This window comes from Orbicella faveolata, unplaced genomic scaffold (genome assembly GCF_042242905.1).
Source record: "Orbicella faveolata isolate gen_17 unplaced genomic scaffold, um_ofav_v1 contig_36, whole genome shotgun sequence".
In the NCBI taxonomy this organism is placed as follows: domain Eukaryota; kingdom Metazoa; phylum Cnidaria; class Anthozoa; order Scleractinia; family Merulinidae; genus Orbicella; species Orbicella faveolata.
The window spans coordinates 9,078,365-9,092,500 of NW_028301565.1; the positions used below are offsets into that span (position 1 = coordinate 9,078,365).

Here is a 14,136-nt window from a genome sequence, read left to right on the forward strand (position 1 = left end):
GTTGAACTTGAGTAATGGTCTACAATCGTCATGGAAGTGCTAAACAGCACTCCTGGTCTATCTTTTCCTTTTCCGTTTGATTGACTAAGTAACGAAGAAGCCGACAGGACTAACAGACCAAGCAGGAATAATTCACTATAATTAACAAGCGACCTACGTGCGAGCTGAGGAAATCGAAATCTGTTGATTGCATAATCTTTTTATAGAGGAGAACACTCCTATTTACATTTTCCGTTATCGCCTTTTAGATCGCGTTAAAACACAGCATCGTTCACTTCCAGTCAAGAAATATAAAACAATTACTGTGTCGCTCCGGTTATCTGATGGCGGCTGATGAGCGGACGTTTGGGAAAGTGTGAAAAATACTATCGAAACCCGAGCCGTGTTTCGAGTTATTTTTTGATCTCTTCAGCTGTGTAGCACAATAATTTTACGGATGCCGGGTTTTCCGTCTTAAAACGTCACGATACAGCATTTGCAGTTAGACTTGATGAACCATGCCGACTAATTCTAAATCTTAGGATAAACAAGACATCAGATGACCATTATCGTGGTATGTTATCCTTTCGATCAGTGAAAAATGGCTTGAGACGCTGTATTAACAATTATTTATATATTCATTATGACTGACCAGTTTTACTATTAATAATATTGTTCTGCATTGTAATAAATGAAGAAACCCTCTTCATTTAGATCGTAAATTTTAAGCTCGGTTGTGAAATAAAAATTGGTCAAAATATTACGAGTGTGGGTCAAAGAAAAAACTTACAGAAGTATAATATAATTACTAATGGTGATGTTGCTGTGGATTCATCGTCTCGAATCGTCAATCTCCTGTTTAGACCTTATCAAAGTTTACACCGCTATCTTGTTCTGGTAGGCAACCTCAGTATTATAGCTTGTACGCAAACGAAACGTAAATTATTTCCTCCAGAATAATCTACCGTAGACTTATTACTAAAAATTGAAGTTTACCACTAAAATATTTCAAGTTAAGTAAATATGGATAAACAGACTTGTTCGAAACTAAGCAATATTCAATAGGGACCCTTAAGCAAACCACGACGGCAACGACAACGTGAACGGCACCAAACAAAATCTTTAACGAGCAAAACAGTGGAGATGCACGTGCATTATAAATCTTTGTACGTTTCTTAGCCGTGTCTTCATCGTGAAATGACTAAGTTTTGCGTATTTTGGAGAACGCGAACGACGGCGGCTATTTTTTCGTATTCTTATTTAAAATTCAACGTTGGCGTTACACATTAAACTTGAGCAAGTTCTGAGACCGATAGGCGTACTGAACAGATATAGATAACTGCGAAGTTCAAAGGTAAATTATAAATCCTTGTTTTACTACGCGTCGTCCTTGGCGTCACCGTCGTCATTGCTCAAGGTCCGTAATATCTACAGACTGCGTTCGTCAATCGAACCTCTTCTTACAGACACACTCATAATACGGACACCTCAAACAACCAAGAATTCACTCAGTTTTACCTCTATAAGACGGAAGCCGCGCTCGCCCCTTTTGGTGTCATGTAGGCTTATCTTGTCAATAGGCGATTTGCATGATGGCGTCATTTGACTACAACTACCAGAATCCTTCACTTTTTCTGTTTCTTATGCTAATTAGGGCAATTGTTATTTAAACCCCACTGGAAATTCAAAATTTAAATAATAAAGAAAAAAGGAAAGGAATTCTGGTAGTCGTCAAATGACGACAACGTGCAAATCTGCTATTCTAGTACTTTCATGAATTTTATTTAGTAACCGCTTCTTTATTCGTGGGCAACGCAAATCGGTTAATCATTGATTTAAAATCAACAAAGAGTGATAATAGCAGTGGGCCACACACAAGGAGCTGTTAATATAATTCGGAAGTTTCCATGAACGGGGAAGTTAGCACTAAATTCTACTCGTCTGTACTCTCACTGTAAATCATCAATGGTACTGTACTGAGGGTCGTTTCATGTTCACATGAGTAATGACGTAGGGTTATGAAATAAGGGGAATCCCCTAACTTAAGGCTACCGATGAAAACCTTAGCCGTGTAAGCTTTTAGCATTCTCCAATCAGATGCAGCATAACTGAGTGATATTTGCATACTGACCCATTGAAAAGGCCAAGTGTTTAATTTCCTCCCACGCAGATGTTGTTAGGGCTGTTAGAGCAGAACTTCATAAGAAATTAAACAACCTTTGCCAAACGTGTTGGATTTTGCGTCACGATCAGTTTACGACCTGGTGGATTGATCTTTCTTCTAACAAAAGTAGTTTAGTGTCCGTAGGATTACCTTTGTGAGTATTGCAAGAAATTTATGGCTTCGTCAATAAATCTACGCCACGATCCACAGGTAGCGCGACTGGGAGTATGAATTAATCATCTTTGAAAGTGATGGCATATTCACAATAACAACTAGCATGGCTGGAAAACAGTTCGTTTGCCAATGGAGATAAATGCACTGGTCCGATAAGAAGATGTCCTCCAGACGCTCCGAGTTGCTAACCCTCTTGTTTAAAACACGATCGCAATCAATTTCTCCGTTTAGAAGGGAAAAGCAGCGATCAAATCAATAGTACTGGGATATAATATTCTATTTTCCTAAGACTAGACTAGTAATTACAATTGATTGAAGGTAAAAAAACGTTCAGTTTACGTGGGTTAACATATGACTTCGATCATTTCCATTTTCTTTAGTCAGTGCTCCCACGCGGACGCTGTATGCTCAGTTCTAATGACGTGGAGAACCGTCGAGAACATTAGCTTATCAATCGAAGACACGTAGTCAGTATAATACCAGCGCACGACAGTACTAAAAGTTGTGGTCAAAGACGATTATAATAGAAGATCACAGTACAATGTATTCAAGCACATCCAGTGATAACGAGGTAGTCGACTGTAGTTGTGAAGTCTAGGTTCGCCAAAATGTCGAACGTTTTAATCGTTTTGCCGTGAATATAATATTATTTGGTGTAATTTATTTCATAAAGTAACTCTAAGAGTCAACTAACCCCAAACGTTTTCGTTCTAGATCATACAGTTAATCTATTATATAAGCCACGACTAACGAAGGTCTTGTGGAAACGATCCTTTTTATTCTGAATCGCCCATTTTGGAGTCGGTAAGTGTTCTTGACTACTACTTTAGTCAATCGATAGAAATCGATATCGAAAATCAATCAATTTAATCGATATCAGTCGATGTCAATCGCCGGTGTTTTAAAGTAGCAAGGAAAGATGTAAAGCCCAAAATGTTTCTGTTAGTTTTTTTTCTGTTCTTATTATTTTGTCGATGATTGTAAAAGATATACAAGCTCAAACCTCCCACGCTGGTTCATTTGAGGAGTATATCAACGATCAAATCAAACGATCCATACAACAATCTTGAATTTTTTCTTGATCCAACAACCTTGAATTTTTTCTTCAACGATCGAACAAGATCTAATTACACTCTAATTGTACTTAGGTTTTCTCTACAATTCTTACATAAAACAGTGCTTTTCCTTTGAAATTTTTTCCCGTTACTCGGTTTAATTTTTCGTTACTTCGTTACTTGTTACTTCGTTACACCGGTGGCTATTTAAAGTTATAACGTCAGTTTTTTTAATAAAGCGTTTGCGATTGGTCTGATGCTGACAGATTGAAACTGCATTTTCTTGTACTTTTAAATCAACTCTCTCTAGCTTTTTAATTCCTTCTGTCCGAAGTGGGGCTCCGTGATTGTGATCATAAATGAGAGGTAAGATTAAGAATACCGAAAACCACTTACCCAAAGACCCCGAGAATGTCGAAATTTCAAGCGTCACAGCCGGAAAAGCCGCGTGGAGAAAAGTCTGTGTAGTTACTACGATAGCTTACCGATAATCAGAATTCTTAGTTTAAGACTAAAAGAAAACTTCTACCATGACAGAATACGAATTGAATCGAAATGTGTGATTGAGAGAAGTCACGGATAAACGCGGATGGTTAAGATTGAAGTAGATTGAAACGGATTGCAAATGATTACCCACAGCTTGTTGATTTCAATATAATGGTCATCAGTGTGAAAAAGTTTCCGGCGTAACTTATAGAAATGAGATCTAATCTTCATATTTAAATTAACACTGGATATTTTGTGAAAAGTTCTGCAAAGAGATATCTCGTTCGTCCCTGACCACTACGTAACTGAGCCAGGATCTCAACTTTAACTTAGAGTTAGCGAAGTATCTCGGCTAAATGGCGGTGCACGTGTTAGGTTATCACAATATTTCCGCTTTAATCTACACAAATTCAACAAATTACACGGCCAAAAGGCTGAACTTCTAACTAAAGCCAATTGAAGAATAGGATATCAGCTTGTGCTGCCGTGACTTCGCAGAATGAGTAACAGCGCTGTGCATGAAGCCATGACTGAAGCCTCTTGTAACTCTTATATTTATAGCTTTACATACGTGCTAGTAGTTTGCATTACAGGAAATAGTTTTAATTCTTTACTCGCTTTGTGCATATGGTCAGTTCGGTTTAAGTGTCCTCAACAATAGATGTCGCTTGCTCTAGCAAAATTGTACTCGCCTGTCCTTACTTTATTCTTTCGCATATGTATAACCATCACTTCTGAAGGTATGAATGTTGCAGCATACGAAACGTCAAATTAAGTTGAGACCATTCATAGTCCATGGCCGTATCTAATTGACATCGAGATCACTTCGTTCATCTGCTAAAAACTTCCTCTGGAATCCAACCTATAATCTTAAAACTTATGGTGGGCGTTCTTTTGCCGTTGCTGCGCCATCGCTGTAGAATCCTCTCCGCCAATCTGTCAAAGATTCTACTTCACTTGACATTTTTAAACGTAGACTCAAAAAGCATCTTTTCTTGAGTGTTTATAGACTACGAGTAGTCCCTCTTTCGCTTAGTCCGTCGTGCGTGACGCCGCGAGAAAAAAATGGCCGCGCGAAATCCTGGAGGCGAGGAGCACGCGAAAGGAGGGACTAGCGCCTAAGCCCAAGAGTTTGAATTATGCGTTGCTCTCACAACGCAAAAATATGATTGGCTTATGTTAGAAGCGTTGACAACGTGTTGTCAACATTCGAGATACCTGTGACGTCTTGCAGGAATGTTTTGGAACCGGAGCAAATCGAAGCGGTACCAGAGCAAATCGAAGCGTTGGAATCGCGCTTCGCAAGCCGTGATGTTCTTGCGAATCTGCCAACAGGCACTTTGGAAAGATTTAAATTTATCCAGTGTTTTGTTTGGCAAAGCTCTCTGCCTCCACCCCGACTGCGAGCGTGTTAGTGATTTCGCCGCTCAACAGCATCGTCTAAGTCAGCGAATATAAATTCACTGAACTTGGCCTTTCTGCCGTCCATTTGAAAGATTGACCCGGACTCTCACTTGACGCCGGACATTCACCTGAAAATTTCCGCTGCTATTGGCAAACATTTCACCGCAGTTGGATGATCTCCTATGTATAATGTATAATGTATAATGTATAATGTATAATGTATAATGTATAATGTATAATGTATAATGTATAATGTATAATGTATAATGTATAATGTATAATGTATAATGTATAATGTATAATGTATAATGTATAATGTATAATGTAAATTCTCGGTTGAAACTCTGTTGAAATTTTCGCAATAACTTTTAGACGCAGCGAAAATCGTTACAAGAGGCCTCATTCGCCGTCTTCTTTTTAAAACTTCTTTGACAGTTTCGCTGAACGAACACTGAACGAAGATATACTTCTCACGGCACATGTTTTTGCCTGGCTACTTGAAGAGTAGAGTAGGGCAATTTTATTCAGATCTCCCAGGGCTATTGATAACAGGCGATAATAAGAGAACGTCAAGATGAGAAATCCTACACCGAAAAATCACTCGGCCGTGAAAGGGCAAACTCTTGGGCTTTGGCGGTAGTCCCTCCTTTCGCGCGCTCCTAGCCCCCAGGATTTCGCGCGGCCATTTTTTTCTCGCGAATTTCTTTCGCGTCACGCACGACGGACTAAGCGAAAGAGGGACTACTCGTAGTCTAGAGTGTTTACTACGGATGCTGATTTTTTATTTTTTTTTATTATGGTTTTACTTTGTTTTAAGTTAATTCTAGTCGATTTTAGATAGTTTTGGTAAGTTTTTAGTTAATTTTTAGCGAATTTTTAAATCTGTAAAGCACCGTTGAGCCACCGGGAAACAGCGCTATATAAGTGCCTTATTATTATTATCATTATTATTATTATTATTATTATTATTATTATTATTGAAATTTTGATTTATAAGTCGTATTTGTCTGGCAGCAGTGTCAAATGATATAGTGTAATCAGTTGCACTGCGATATAATGCGACCATTATACTTTCTCCCTACAGTACCAACATTAAGGGCCTTCTTGGTTGATAGTCTGCTTTGTTTATGTGGGTACGTGGTAACATACATAAACGGAACTTTTAATTTCATGTGTTACGCGTCCGCTTTGTCTGAAACGACTGCGAATTACCGTACAAACATCGCCACCCTATAGTAACGGCTATTCGAAAGTAACGGCTACCCGAAGGTAGCTGCCCTTTTTGCTTGCTAAATCCGAAAGTAACGGGGTCGTTACTTTCGGAATTCTACGGTATCCCCTAAATAGGGATCAGATACCTGTGTCAATTGGGAAAGACTATTGTTTGCTATTGTGAAGAACTAAATATAGCTAATATAAAATATTTTAGAATCAGTCGCTGGTCGCACGGAGTTTGTTTAAGATAAACCAGCACGCGATTGCAAATGTCAGCTAATATTCATGCTTCCAGATTAGAACATTGTATGTACATTATACTTTTAGAAATTAGCTTTTGTGCTTAAACATGACCAGTTAATGTGAAAATGTTTAGTATGAAGTTTGAAGGCAAATGCAAATATTTTAGTCCTATTATAACTTAATTATGAGTCCACGGAAACTGGCGCCGTCACGCAACGTTTCAACAAATCCTGGTTTATAGAGGAGACCTCACCTCAACTTACTAACCATAAATACACAGGAAAATACTGGACTTTATCATTATGTTAGATCTGTCCGTAAAACTTCGGTTGTTGATATAAAAATGCTGAGTTTAGCAACAGACGGGAGTTTAAAGTAATGAAACCATTCAAGAATAAATTTTCTCCCGACCGTTGCAGACTGCGCAGGGCGACATTGTTTACTAGAATTTTATTTTCCGCGAAATTGTCGGGATTTTCAGCTGATCGAAGTAATTTGTGACATAATTTAAATATGTAATTGCAGACAGTTCTGTCCGAGAACTGAAACTTTGTATGATTGTTCCTCATTCACCCAAGAATTTCGTGCTCGGTATACAAACAGAAAGTGAATGTTTACCCACCTCATAGTAGATGGCGCGCGAAAAATAAATACAGCAGCGGGTGTCTCAAACACTAATTAAAAAAGGCCTAAGACTCCCTGCGAATCTCAGAAACAAGTTGAAATTCTCCAAAAAACAACAGCCGATGAGGGTAATCACAGTACAATGGCCGCCGCTCATAAACACTCAGCCTCGCGATCGTTACTAGGGTCCTCTCTCTTCCTATTGGAACCCAGTCAAGTGTAAACCAAGTGACAAACACTTTGCTCTCGTACACAAAGAAAGGAATAAAGACATAAATATTGCTGTCTATAAACATTTATTTATTTTTCTGCAAGCTCATTCCCTCGTGATAAGACATTCATACACCAGTATTAAGACACGTGTCATGCACGAGGTTTCAGTATCGTTGATAAGAATAGATTGCGGAACACATAAACATTTTAACAATGATTGCAGCTTTCCCAAGTAACTTTTCCTTGAATCAAGAAAGGAACGGAAAGAACTGTAAGTCGTCATGTTCTTAATGATTTGTGGTTTTTGAATGCTCTTGTTTATAGAAAACCAGAAATCGGAATATACGAGTTTTGCTTATTTTACCTCCTTTTTAACCCGAAGATTGCGCAAGCAATTTAAGGGTTTTAATGGTGGTGCAGACTATAAACAATTATTGGATGAGATTTGTGATATCCAGAATAATCAAGGTCGAGGTAGGGGTTACCGAGACCTTGATCATTCTGGATATCACAAAAACCGAATCTAATAATTGTTTTACTATACACTGAACAAAAAAAAAAAAAAAAACGGAAGTCATGTTTTTGCTAGGTCGCATTGGTCGCATTGGACGAAGAATCCCACAAAGCGGGAGTGAGGAGAACTGTAGCTAAAACCTCACGAACTGAAATCCAATACGAGTATTAAAATTGGGAAAGTAAACAAGACTTACCTGAAAGTTGAAGTTCGATTGAGATCCTATCTCATGACTTCCGAAGTCGAGAGGTCACATGAGGTAGCACGGCGCTCGCGCAAGTCATAACAAGAAGATCTGTTAGATCTTATAACCGCGCTTTTAAAATTTAACTGTTCGCTTAGCACTACCGTCGGAACGCAGTGCACATTCCAAAGCAGTCATTGATGATTCTTTTCTTACTGTAGACATCACATCACTTGATCAACACAAACTGTATTATTGCACCATCAGTGGTAGCCGTTGACAAATCTCCGATGACGTAATGGTCTTAATCTAGAACTTTCTTCGGGATATGTATGGGCATTAACGATATGAACGACACAATAATAACACTATTAACAACAGCTTTCTTTTTTAAAAGTCATGATTAAATTTAATTGGTGTTTTCCACGAGTAAAGGGCTAGCAAAGTAGTCACACAAGTCATATAAAAAAAACCCTATCCCGACCGATGTATCGATTTTGGTCACTCCAGTGACCACAGATTGAAAGCGTGACAGAAAATTGGCGTTACTTTCGATTCTCACCAAATTTGTCATATCCCCCCCTCGGGAGAATTTTGTTAAGTTAGCTAATTTAGTATGCAAGCCACCGTAATGGCGGTCGCCGCGGCGAAATGTTTATTTGCTCAAAATTGGGGCAAAATCTTTCGGAGATGGGAATCAGGACATTTGTAAGGATACAGAAAGTAATTTGGGACCAGTTGCTGGCTTCTAAGGCTGAATTTATCCAGAAGTAAGCTGTATTTTCGTTTTCGTGCCGAAAGCCACGCGATGAAATATTATCGGTTTGTTCTGCTGTCTTGTTCTGTTTTTTCTCTTGGTCTTTTTTGTAGCCCGCCGAGGTCAGTCGTTCGTCTAAATCAGTTGAAAAGAGTTCGAAAAAGATGTTCCCATTCAAGTTTAAGCTCTCAGGCGATAATTCTGGAGTTTTTTGGCCGAAACGTCGGCTTTGTTATGTTCGTGTTTTTGGGTTGCTATGGGCGACCGTTGCTTCCTTTGTTAAGTCAAGTCTGGGGAGTGAGGTCACAAAAAAATTCTAATTAATTCTGGTTTTGTTCGATTTCGCTGAAATTTTAACACGATAAAGCTGGATTGTTAAGGAATAGATTTACCGCCTGCCAATGTGTGGTAGCTATTAACGCTTAAGTGATATATTGCTTCGAAATCAGGGTTTTGAAGAGATTTCTTTGCAACGTGTGGGTTCGGCGTGATTTTGTAATGGAGGGTTTTGTTGACCCCGAAGGAAAAAATATCCGGAAAAGGTCATTTCATCGATGATTCAACCGAATATAAATATATATATGTTCCGAGCGAAATTTCTGGTGAAAAAATATAATTTTTGACGGACGCTGGGTTTTTAATTTTTTTCCCGCGAAAGTCAGTATCGGAGATGAGATTTATTAATGTTTCAACAGCTTTTGGCGAGTAAACATCACAGGTTGCGTGACTCAAAATTTTCCACACAATCTTTTGCTTTTGTCACGCGATTTGAAATATTGAACAGCAAAAATTCATGCCCTCCCCGTCCCCCAGCAAAAATCTAACTCTTAAGGAATGGACAAATTATCACGAAGTTCTGATCGCGGATTTTTCGTCACGCAATGTCACGCATTCATTTATTTCTCGCAGCCAAAGTACATATACATGTATAAATTTTCCACACAATCTTTTGCTTTTGTCACGCGATGTCACCATGGAGTTTTGAAATATTGGTTTCTGCTGTTATCCGCGTGTAATTTGTAGCGTTTGACACCTCTATTTTTTGCCACGTGCTAGTTTTCTTGGCTCATTTGTACTGCAAGATATGTTTTAAGCTCTCTAAATATTAGCTCTGCAGGAACAAAGATTGAAATATTCCGTGAGCATGTTGGTTACTTGCATTTTGTATTATTACGCCGGGCCCGGCTGTTTGATTTACTGTTGCAAGTTATGCTGCTTGTTAACACGGGTGTCATATTTATCTTTGTCCGGCTTCGCCAGAAATAGCTGTAGCTTTCCTTGTTGAAAGCTATGAGTATGTCTTAGAGAAATGAGAGAAATAAATGTCAGAGATATTGTCCATCGTCCATCTTCCATCGTCCATCGTCCATCGTCCATCGTCCATCGTCCATCGTCCATCGTCCATCGTCCATCGTCCATCGTCCATCGTCTATCGTCCAGAATCCACCGTCTGGGTTTTAGTACATGCCGGGTCTGGTCGCCTACAAATCGAAAAAAAAAAAAAAAACCACGGGTAAACCATGAACCGCGCTCGGCCCATGGCCGCGCGGTTAATTAAAAGCCACGTACTGGGTGCATCAAAAAATAGTATGCAGGCTGAAAAAAGCCAGACTAGAAAAAGGCCGGCAACCTAATTGCCTAAGAAAGGGTGGATGTGATAGTGGCGGGCATGTGATCTCTCACCTTCTGATGTCATGTGATAGCATCTCAATCAAACTTCAGCTTACAGGTAAGTCTCGTTTAATTTACCAATTCTATCACATGACCAGAAGGCAGAGATCCCATGAGACTTTAAAGCGTTGATGCACCCATACGACATGCACTCAAACAGGAGGCATGAAATTCACACAAAAGCAAGAGATCGAGCATAAGCAATGATAAATATGTTTGTAATTTATGGTCTAACAGTAACAAAATAAGCGAAAATAGTACATGTGATATTCAAGGAACATTGCGAAGTATTCTTGAGCTTTCATAGTGGTCAAAAGCTGACTCCAGATTGAGGGGTTCACTTTCGGTGTTCGCAAACCCTTGACATTCTCAGGACGAGGACATTTTTCAAGTTTGGCCTTGAGCTTCTCATCCCCCACCTTTTCTGACAAAGGTAAAGTAAAGTCTGCATGCGAGCCAAGTGGCCCATCAGGCCGGAGCTTATCCCGGTTTCTGTAGCATGAAGCGACTAGGTGTATTTCTACTCACCCCTGGATGGGATGCTAGTCCATCGCAGGGTTACCCCCAGCATTAAGTTCGCCGGTACCCATTTATACACCTGGGTGGAGAGAGGCAATGTGAGAGTAAAGTGTCTTGCCCAAGAACACAACACAATGTCCCCGGCCAGGGCTCGAACCCGGACCGCTCGATCCGGAGACGAGCGCACTAACCATGAGGCCACCGCGCCTCCCTTTTCTGACAAAAGATTATTAAAAATAGCCGCTAGACCTTCGCGAAGGGGCGGAGAAGTCTTCTCGCTTACTGTTAAGTCCTGCGCGAGTTACTTCAAGAGGTCGTCGCCCGGCATAGCCTCGTTATTATCATCTTTGCCCGCAGAGGCGAGGAGCGCGGATAAATCTGCATCCATGTCCTCAGATTTGGCGGGCCCGTCACCAGAGGCGGTTTCACCGTCCTCATCGGGTTCGTCCTGCCCGTCCAGGAGCACTGAGCTCACATTCTCGTTTAAGTTGGTCAGCTGGCTCAGAAACGGAGCTAAGGCAGCTTTCAACATATCCGCGAAAGCGGTAGCTGAAGGCATATTCTGGCGGCTATCTTTCAAATTGGGAACGGGGAACCGGGAACGGGGAACGGGGAACGGGGAACGGGGAACGGGGAACGGGGAACGGGGAACGGGGAACGGGGAACGGGGAACGGGGAACGGGGAACGGGGAACGGGGAACGGGGAACGGGGAACGGGGAACGGGGAACGGGGAATTGTGTGACTTGCCGCGATAAGCTCAAATTGTGCAAGCGCCGTGCTATCTCATGGGATCTCTGCCTTCATGTCATGTGATAGAATTACGACAAAACTGTTTGGGCTTCGACTCTTGAAAGATGAACTATCATATCGCAAGGTCACGCGAAAAGCTTATGTCTATTTATAGTAAGTTTAATCATCTCAAAAGTGTCTAAGGACACCGTGGTTCACACGCTTCTAAAACTTTTGATAACCGTAGATTATTGAGAATTTAGATAATATTTTACGTGACTGGGCTAAAATGTCTTGTCGAGGCATTGAACAGGTACGAAAAGCAGGAAGACGAAATATAAAGCCGTTTCTTTTTTAGAAAATGACTCAGAAAAACTACTCGAGTAGTCTCAGTCGGTAGTCGAGAGAGACTAAACAAAGCACTAAATTGGTCTTGGTAAGACGAGAGCCATCGCTTTATCTGGAATTTAACAAACCCAATAAACAAAATGTTTATGAGATTAATTTATTTAAAAAATTCAACTTTCCTCAGTCTCAAAATAACTGCTGACACACTGGTTGATGTCAGGAATGAAACATCAAAACATCAAAATAAACACATAACCATGCTTTCCGATGGGAATGTTCCAGTCCGTTTCAGGGCACAGCAGCAAGCAAAGTATAGCTCACTACAGCTCACGGACAACTGTATCGCAGCTAAAAGGTGTCTCCGACACTATTTCAAAGTGATTTGAGAATCACCAACCACAGAGGACACAAATTTCTACCGTGACTAAGGCCCGGTTCATACGTCGCATTTCTGCCGTGTCGAATTCAATTCAACGAATTAAATTCGACAGAAATTCGACGTCTGAATCGGCTGCCGCATTTCTGCCGCACGTTCGACTGGTCTTGTCGCATTATCCGACAGAAATGCGACACCGATTCAGACGTCGAATTTCTGCCGTGTCGAATCTAATGCATACATTATGTTAATGTATTGAGCATGCGTAAATGTTTTCCCGTCAAAGAAAAAGAGGAAACTTGGCCATTCTCGACCCAGTGCAACCTGAACATATTGCAACACATACTGCTCCGTTGTCAGCCTTCTCCTTCTCGTTCCATTGGCGGTCAATTTCTCGCAAAATTAAAGTCCTTCGTCGCTCAGTATTTTCGTCCGCCATATTAAATACCCTCCGTTTGAAACATTTTCCGCTGGCCGATATACCCGACAGTACAAATTCTGAATTAAGTGCGACACAAGTGTGACGTATGAATCGACAGTCGCATTTCTGCCGCACTTAATTGAATTGAATTCGACACGGCAGAAATGCGACGTATGAACTGGGCCTAACGCTCCTTTCATTCAAAACGTGAATACAATAGCCTCCAGGTTGACCGCAACCGCAAGTTTTCCGAGCGTATTTTTTCAACTCCTGCAATATTCAAGGCAACGTCCAAGCTTTTTGACTCACAGGGCTGCTCTGATGATAAAAACTGACTTCAAATTTCCAGCATTTTCTTTAAGATTTGTAGATTTCGCTGTTCAATTCTGCGTTCGCTGTAAGTTTTCATTACACGAGAAGCGACGCTCGAGTCAAGTTTGACAGTGGCGTGATTTTCCTGGACCAATCACAGTTCTTTGCTTTTGTATAGAAAATGGATTAATCACGTCAAATGGCTTTTTTTCGTGTTCGCCAAAGTGTAACCAAAGTGGGCAAAGGCCGGCTTTCGAGTCGTGTTGAAAGATACTAAAATAAAAAAGCTTTTTCCGTTGTTTCTTTATTATATAAAACAAATAGATTCCATGTTGCCGTGCGTCTGTTCAGTAATAGATCACAGAAGACGTCAAAATGTGGTAAGAACATCAGTGACACACTCGGCTATCGCCTCGTGTGCCACTTAGTTGTTCTTACCACATTTTGACGTCATCTGTTATTTATTACTGAACAGACGCACGGCAACATGGAATCTACTTGTTAAATAGATAATCCAAAGGCATTGTTTCTCCTCGGAACGAACTTGGTCCACGTCCTGTTATAGACCAATTCTTGACCTCGATCGTTTCGATCTCATTCATCCAAAGGAAATAAAAATAGATCTATTATGTCACGCCGAGACTAACAACTGAACCAACCTCGTTTTCTTCAGATCCCCACCACTCCTCCCTGCAAAACAAGGCGCGCTATTGGCTCTTTGAACAACAGAGAACAGGTCACAACAAT

The 14,136-nt window shown here is 40.5% G+C and overlaps 1 protein-coding gene across 17 annotated transcripts in view; it reads left to right on the top strand.

The window, feature by feature from the left end:
* The window catches only part of LOC110046578 (TNF receptor-associated factor 2-like), a 74,019-nt gene that overhangs the window by 15,925 nt on the left and 43,958 nt on the right, over nt 1-14,136 (top strand). For 4 of the 17 annotated variants that reach the window (XM_089274591.1, XM_089274608.1, XM_089274594.1 and 1 more), the window contains exon 1: nt 1,260-3,121. The exons of 8 other annotated variants lie outside the window; for them this stretch is intronic. The gene's annotated coding sequence lies outside the window, so the exon portion shown is untranslated. 5 more of the 17 variants (XM_089274604.1, XM_089274605.1, XM_089274592.1 and 2 more) reach the window with 4 other exon arrangements.